At 35.1% G+C, this 8,713-nt stretch overlaps 1 long non-coding RNA gene across 1 annotated transcript; it reads left to right on the forward strand.

The window, feature by feature from the left end:
- Window positions 1–4,404: 4,404 nt before the first annotated feature.
- On the forward strand, window positions 4,405–8,056 carry LOC113289895. The gene is made up of 2 exons (XR_003331223.1): window positions 4,405–6,036; window positions 7,567–8,056. It is a non-coding gene; the product is annotated as an uncharacterized LOC113289895 (long non-coding RNA).
- The last annotated feature ends 657 nt before the right edge of the window (window positions 8,057–8,713 follow it).

Raw genomic sequence — 8,713 nt, forward strand, 5'->3', positions numbered from 1 at the left:
AAACTAGGATTCTTAGATTTATGTAGAGATGTTTCTGAAACTGATGAAGAAATGGTGATTTCTATGGGTCTTAGCTGAATTTGCTGGAGGAGATTAGGATGTTGTTTCCATGAATTTGAAGATTGAGATGTTGTTGTTGGATGAAGAATCAGTGGGGGAGATTTTCAAGTTCAGTTTAGATTGGGCCTTGTGTAGATACCGTCAGAATCAGTTAGTATCTCTCAGTATTCAAATGGAAATATACAAGGAAATTATTAATAAGAAGCCGCCACCCAACTTAGGGAGTTGGGATCCAAAATAAATACTGGTGCAAAACAGAGAAAAAAATCTGGAAATCAAGATACGGGCTAGGAAGGTGTGAGGCACCTAGCCCGTCCAATCCAAAATTGGCCTCTACCTTATAATCGGGATTTTAGGGTTCTAATTCGCAATAACAAAAACTGAAATGAATACATAAAATAATAAATAATAATTAAATCCTCAAATAAATAGGTGACCTTGCTAAAACATGTAAGAAAACCAAATCCAATCAATTCAACGGAATTATTATTATTATTATTATTATTATTATTATTATGGAAACGTGCATACCATCAAGACATTCACCATTAATTAACCATCAAGACATGCATTACCATCTATCAAAGAATTGAACCGAACAGTACTAAGAGCTAGAGCATCTATATGCAGAATGCTTCCAAACTATTGTGCCCACATTGTCTAATAAAAATCATGGAATATGATCGACCATCAATGCCTATTTATGTATACTAACTAATTAATGCATATGCTTGCAAATCAAAGGAAAATAATACGAGATGCAATGACTTGTTTGTGATGTTCGTTTGAAAGATGTTGGCGATGCAGTGAACGAACGTTTTACACTATACTTTAGACTTCGGAACAGTTGACTTAAGATCATGGCATAAAATAGAATAAACAATGAATTTTTAGAACAAAAACATTAAGACACGACATGTGAAGGTTTTGATGCTAATGCATGAAGTGACATGGACTATGATGACCCTAACTATGAAACTACTAATCCAAAAAAAAAGGATGAAACGTTCAATTATTCAACCATCCCAATCACGCCAACAAGGAACATATGATGAAATAGTGCTAAACTAAACCGACATATGATCGCAAAATAAACAGAAGTAAATATTCAAGAACAAAGAAAAACGGAGCAGTGAACACTTCTTATTAATATTCGCGCATAGCCATCAGTACCAACTTAAACAACTTTTCTTTTACAACGAGCTAAGAGTTTTAATACAGACCTGATTTCGCAAAGTAGTGATTGCAATGTTACTTACACCGGGATTAATCAGCAGGGGCTAGCACTTCCGCGAACACGATCAACCAAGACCAACCTCTAAGACTTCTATGTATCTCCTATTTCACACACTAAAAGTTTTTTAGGATTTTCCTTCTCTATGATTTGTTTCTCCATGGATTCAACCAGAATTCCCCGCCCCCCCCCCCCCCCCCCCCCCCCCCCCCCCGACACCAAAAAATGGCTTCCTATTTATAATATTACTCCCTTAACTACAACCTTAGGATTAAACGACCCCATCGGACGATTCTAAACAAAAAACCTAAATTTCATTTCCCATTTTAACAAGTATTAGGCCAATATTTTTTATATTATTTCCATTTCATTTCCTAAATTAAAATATTTTTATTTAAGTCTAAAATCTAAGCTAGGGAGGCAAGTCTTGGGAGCAAAGTAAAACAAGGGTGTCGACACTTGGCAAATTTTTGTTATTAGGAGAAACGTCCAAATTTGGACTATGGTCGGTGGATACTCATCTTGGATTATTTTGGTGTACCTACACAGTGGACTTTAGGACTAGTGGGCACTAGTTTAGCTCAAGTCTAACACCTACCGGATACTTTTGGGTCTCGACCGATGTGGAATGTGCTCGGACCCCCTTTTAGGCATGTAGGAAATCCCATATGGTCTTAGAAATAATATATTAGAGAGAGTCTAGTCCAGTTAACTCAGTCATGTGTCTGTTTGGTCCTATTTGGGAAAATATATTATAGTTTGGTCCTAAAAATTATGGTTTGGTCCTAAGATGATGTCATGGATGATGTAATTTTCATTGTGTGGTGGCAAAAATACCCTTATATTATTGTTTGGTCCTAGAAAATAATGGTTTCGTACTAGGGTGACCATATATATACCAAAATTACTAGAAAATATCTCATTCTCAGATTTACTTTCTCTCTCATCTTCTTTTCTTTTTCGGATCTACTTTTCTCTCTCTCTCTCTCTTTTTTTTTTTCTTGATGATTTGATCATATTTGATATTGAAGACGATGACGAACCCGATCTACTTGATGAAGACGACGACGATCTCATGTTGTTGTTGCTGCTTGTGTTGAAGATGAAGATGAACTCTGTTTTTTAGGGTTTTTTCTGTTGTTGTCTTGATAAAAAAGAAGATGAAGACGATGATGTTGTTGTTTCTGTTGAAGCTGACGATGAATATGATGAAATCAATGAAGATGATATTGAAGACGTCGATGAATATGATGTTGTTGAAATCGATGAAGAAGATGAAAATTTGGGTGTTTTTCGTCGTTTTTTGTTGCTGTTGTTGTTGAAGATGAATGATGACGATGAATTTTGATGAAGTTCTTTGCTGTTGATGTTGTTGTTGAAGATGAAGATGATGCTGCTGATGTTTTTATATGGAGTTCATTCCAGAAATGAAGTCTGGTTTGTATAGGCTTTATATGGACTTCATTTCTGGAATGAAGACTGTTTTTTTAGGTTTTTATATGGACTTCATTCCTGGAATGAACTCTGGTTTGTATAGGTTTTTATACGGACTTCATTTCTGGAATGAAGTCCGTTTTTTTAGGTTTTTATATGGACTTAATTTCTGGAATGAACTCTGGTTTGTATAGATTTTATATGGACTTCATTTCTGGAATGAAGTCTGTTTTTTTAGGTTTTATATGGACTTCATTTCTGGAATGAACTCTGGTTTGTATAGATTTTTATATGGAGTTCATTTCTGGAATGAACTCTGTTTTTTTTAGGTTTTTATATGGAGTTCATTTCTGGAATGAACTTTGTTTTTTTAGGTTTTTATATGGAGTTCATTTCTGGAATGAACTCTGTTTTTCTTTAGGTTTTATATGGAGTTCATTTTATGGAACGAACTCTGTTTTTTTAGGTGATTTCTGAAAAAATAAGTAGAAATTAACAGAAGTTCATTTTAAAGAATGAACTGCTACAAAAAAAAATTAACACAGAAGGGTATTTTTGTCCATTTAAATATTTAAATAATTATGGACAAAATAGTAAAGGCGTTTGACCAAAGGACTAAACAGACATGGGCCCACCTAAAACATGACCAAACAATATTTTTCCCTTTGGGCATATGAACGGTCTTTTCTTAGATTACGTTTCGCGGAAGTACAACTCCAAATTTATGTAGAAAACTAGGGTGTCTACACCTTGATTGAGAAGGAGATTGAAGAATCGAATATGAGAAGAAAGAGTTGGTGGTATAACTTAAATGGGTTTGCTAGGAAATTAGCGAAATAAGGTTTGATTGAATCCAAAACGAAGAAATTGAGGGTTTGATGTGAATATGAAGGATTAGGGTTTGTTGTGTTTTAATTCGATTCTAGATGTGGCTAGCAGGTAAATGGTTTGAACTTGTTGCTGCCATGGATCAATGGGTTCTGGAAAAGTAATTAGATATAAGTACAATAGCAGTCTGTTGGTGATATGAATGATTAAATGTGGAGTTGGTCTAGGGAGATGCTGCAAATCTGTGAGAAATGTAAGAAGATAGTGTTTTCTTCAGAGGATGGAGCTGAGATTTAGGTTTAATGATGGTGTTTATGGAAACAAATGAGTACAGGTGGAGGTTGGATGTTGTTGCAGTCAAATGTTACAAACTGAGATGGAGAAGGAACTGGTGGTATAGTTAGCTATCCTTAGTTAGTGTTGCTGCCAGAGCAGGTGCTGGTGGATTGTAGGTGGCCTGAGCTGAGGTAGAAATTGCAAATGGATGTTGTATAGGGAAGGAATGAATATGTGTAAGGACCCTCAAGCTCGTCAACGTTATTAGATTAGTCAAGAGACGTCTTAGTCAATAATTACTCGATTAGTTTAACACGAACGTTAGTTAATAGAAATTAATCTAACAATGATTTAGATATGAAACTAGTACCATTAGATAGAAATCGAAGAGTTATGCGAATTGGACTTCTCGAACGTGTCATTCGGCCGGACGAAGCAGATATCAATGGATTACTATGAATGGAAAATTAGTCTTTTTGCTGGATAAACCGTTTTGGCTTCCCTTATCAAATCTCGTGGGTTCCTTAGTACCTTCCTTGGTCTTATCTCCCAAAACCGATCGAAGAAAATCATTTCCTTTTATTTCTTTATCTTTCTTCTTCCTCATTTCTTCTTCTTCCTTCTGTTTCTTCTTTTCTCTTATTCTTCTCCTTCTGTGAGTGATTTGAGAGTTGTTTGTGAAAGTGATTTGAGAGAATCGTTTGATGATGATGATTAGATGATGAAGGGGATGTTGTAGCTGTGAATTATGATGAAGAACAGTTAGGGTTCGAATCTGGGAAGATCAAAATTAGGATTATAGATTCGATTATTGCTTTGAAGATTTAGAAGATAAGATACAGAGCTATGGCTTGATGAAGAATCACGGGTTGATGTTTAATTAAAGTGTTGAAGTGGATTTGGTGATGAATTGAAGAACTAGGGTTTCTCAAGATGAACTGGAAGTTCGATTTAGTGATGTTTAAGAAGGATTGAAGTTGGTTTTTCATTGATTGAGGAACGGGGTGGAGTTAATTAGATGTTGGAGCTTTAATTTCAATTTAATTGTGAATTTGAGAATTAGGGTTCTTGAGTCTCGATCTCAGAGAAGCTACGGAAGATGAAATTGAAGATGAAGAAGATGATGTTGAGAGAAATAGAAGATGGGTTTGAATTAAAGATGTGAGGTAGTTCTGTTGAAATATCAGTGAGTTAGGGTTCTAAAGAGGATTGAGAAATAAATTGGGGTTTATGGTATTGGTGTTCTGAAATTGAGATGAACTGTTGAGGAACTGAATAGAGTTAAAGTAAGCAGAATTGTATTAAATTGCTCGACCTGGATCATCCTGAAGTAATTTTTTCTCTAAGTTAATTCAGTATGGTTAATCAATTCATTGTTTGTTTATGGGCGATTGATATTAGATTTGTAAAGGGTGTTATTAAGAATCAATATGAATGTGGAGTTGAGTTTTGAAACTGGTATTGATGTGAACCAGTTGGAAAAGGAAAGGAGGTAATATTATTGAGTGATGAAGGACTGCTGTGTTGATGAATATGTTCTGAAACTGAGATTGTGACACTGCAGATGGAACTATTGGTGTTGTAGATACTAGAAAGGGGATGGATAGTTGGATGGGTGTATCTGTAGTATAATTGAATTGGTAGTGGTCATGGTTTTTAGTTGTGGCTGTAGCATTAAATGGTAAAGATGAGTACAGGGTTTGAATGTGTTTTCTGGATAGTTGGTATGGTTGAAATGGAACTGTTGTTGTAGAATAGGTTTGTATATGTGACTGGAATGTGAAGTTCTTCCTGAATTGAATGCATGGGTGCTGGAACTGGGAAGGCTATGGATTGCAGTTGTATATGTGAAGTGGCTGTAACTTGTGATGTTGCCGAGTTTAGTTCACAATGGATGTGACTGAGATAAATAGAACATAATGGAGATGGTGGTATGCAGTGGAAGTGGTGTTTCAGATGTAATTTGGTTAATTGGTATGAATATGATGAGTTAAGTAATGCAGATCCTTATTATAAGGAAGATTGATACAGGGGAGGTTACAGATTGTGGTTAGTATGGTGAATGATATGGTATGCTTGAGTTAATGATGATATTGCTGTTAAGAGTGGAGTGATTATGTATGAGTAATTGAGAACAAAATTGTCAGTTCCAGGAAAGAGTTGAGTTGAATCCTTTTAGTAGAAGCTTGTATCTGCAATTGCAGGTAAACTGAGTTTAATTTTGTAAATGAGTTATGAATCGTTGCTTTGAATGAATGTGTTATGATAATGCTGTAGAAATAGAATTTGAGTAACTATGTAAACAAGAGTATGTTGAAGTTGAACTAAGATGCATGTTGAAATAGATTAGTGAGAGATGATGTTGCAATTATTTTGGGCTGAGCAAAGGCTCATGCCTTGAGATTATCTGACTTAGCTGACCTAACTGAGTTGAATCGGTTTGACTCAGTTGACCTTGACCTGACTTTGGACGTTGACCGTTAGTTGTATCCCATTGACCGTTAGAGATTGTTGGTTGACCAAGTTAGCCAGGCCTTGTGTAGTGGGCCGAATTTAGTTGACTTGGGCTTAGAGTTAGTTTCTTTATTTGATATTTGGACCTTTGTGGTCTTAATTAGCCTTTGGCTTCCTCTACAAAGTTGTAAATATTCATAGGACTTATGTAATGAATTATAGAAACAATCTAATTGAATTAGTATACCTTTAGATATGCTAAAGATAGAGAATGAAAAGGTGTAGAATCATAAATGGGCTTAGAACCATTAGATAGAATTGTATGATTCTTGTGTGAGGCATTTTGGCTAGATTCTTAGACTTCTTGTGTGATTAACAGTTAGTCTATATTAACAACGATCGATTCAAATGATGAATTAGTGGATCATGGATCTCGAGGTAGGCGTGGCTTGTCATCAAAATAGGTGGGAATACTTTTAACTCTTTTGTGGCTATCGTTGTTTTCTTTTACCAAAGTTTAAGTTTAACAAATTCATGCATTATCTGATTGTGTATTCCATGCATTGTTTTATTTAAAATTCCTAAAGTGCTGTTGATTTCTTTTAATCTTTTCATTGATTGGAAAGGAATTGTAATGCTTTGTTTGTCTGCATGAATTTTTTTGGAAATAAGAATTTTCATTTGATTGTTTGGAAATGAGAATTTCCATCTGTGGTATATAGGATACTGCTCTTTCATTTATACTACTCACTTTCGAGCTATGCTTAATAGGTGCGGGAAGAGTTCACCATATAACTATCTAGGTGCGGGACGAGTCACCATATTATATATTGTTTGGAAGGAGTTAGTTCCATATACATGATTGTTTACCTATGTGAAATTGGTTGCGTTTTAGTATTTAGGGAAAACATGAATTGTTTTCAAATCATTTCCAATGATTGCATGAAAGTTAAATGTTATTCCTGCGGGGCACTCCTTTTAAGGATGATGTGCTCACCCATTCCTACTTTCAGTTTCAGAGACATATCACAGTTGAGCAGCGAAAGCTTCAAGCGTTAAGTTCGTTAGATGGTTAACTTCGGATATGTTTATTATGTTGCATATTATATTTGTAAACCAAATGACTATTATATATGTATCATTTGACAGGAGTTCTTGTATATATATTTCTGAGAGGGCCAAGTTTTGGGGTTAAGTTTTGTAGTAGATTTCTTAATTGAATGTTTAAGTAAATGATTTAGATTTTTAGTGTCTCTTATTTAGTTAATCTCTTGGATTAGTCAGCTGCTAGCTTTGGGGGCGCTACAATATGGTTGGAAATGGTAGAACTGACGTTGTTATTAAAGCCGATTAGAAGAACATTGCAGGGAACTGGAGCTGCAGTTGTGGAGTTCGAAGCTGTAAAATGGTGGTTTGAGAAGCTGATGAAAAGAAGTGGTATTATAGATGGCTGAAGCTGATGCTGGTATTTAGAGTTACAGGTGCTGATGCTGTTAAGTTCAGGGAATGAGATGGTTTGTGGTAGAATGGTTGTTTGAAGTTGCAGATTGTAGTGGCTCTGAAGATTGTGTTGTTGTTAGGGGTTGTACTGCAGGATAGGTGTGTATGATGCTGTCAAGGGTTAGTTCAGGGCTAAAACTGTAAAACTACATATTTGTGTGCCTTCATTCTGCAAGGAAGTAGAGCCACTAAAAAGATGATGAGTGCCTATGCCTCTCTGCTTGATTTCCTTGAATGATGAATGATTTGGAACAAAATACTTAACGAAAAGCTGTACTTTGAAGAATCTTAGTAGATCTTCGACGCTGACAACTCTAGGTTTTGCCTTATATGTATCATCTCTATCTCGTCTACTCACCGTCCGTTATTCTGATTATGATTATGCAAGACAAGCACTTGTTCGTAGTGATCAGTAATTTCGATGCTTAGCTATTACTTAATCTATTTTTTGTTTTGTTAACAACACATTTACTGACTACATAATTGAATTGGACTTGGAATACTGATTGGCTTGGATCGACAAGGATTTAAGAATTTTTCTTGGATTGCGTAAGAGGTAAGAGTTTCTCGTAATACTGTACAAAACTAAACTATTTTCATGACTTATTATCTGATTGCATGGTGTTTATGGATGAGTTATGTCTGTCATTATCTCTGTACGCGTTCGTCGGATGTTTATTAATTTTTCTTTGTTTAAAAACAAAGTTCACTGTTTAATGAACCTGTCAGTGTTTTGTGTTGTCTAAATATTTTAAAATAATAATGACTTTGTCCATCGGATTTTGGAAGAAAATGTTTCAAAAGAAAATACCCTTTTTATATCAGTCTCTAACTACTGCACCTGGTATCTTTTGAATCGAATCATTTTAAGCTATTCTTTTCTTGTTTTTAAAAAAAAAATCGAAACCCTTTTTGGATCTGACATTT

This window comes from Papaver somniferum, chromosome 6 (assembly GCF_003573695.1).
Source record: "Papaver somniferum cultivar HN1 chromosome 6, ASM357369v1, whole genome shotgun sequence".
NCBI lineage: Eukaryota > Viridiplantae > Streptophyta > Magnoliopsida > Ranunculales > Papaveraceae > Papaver > Papaver somniferum.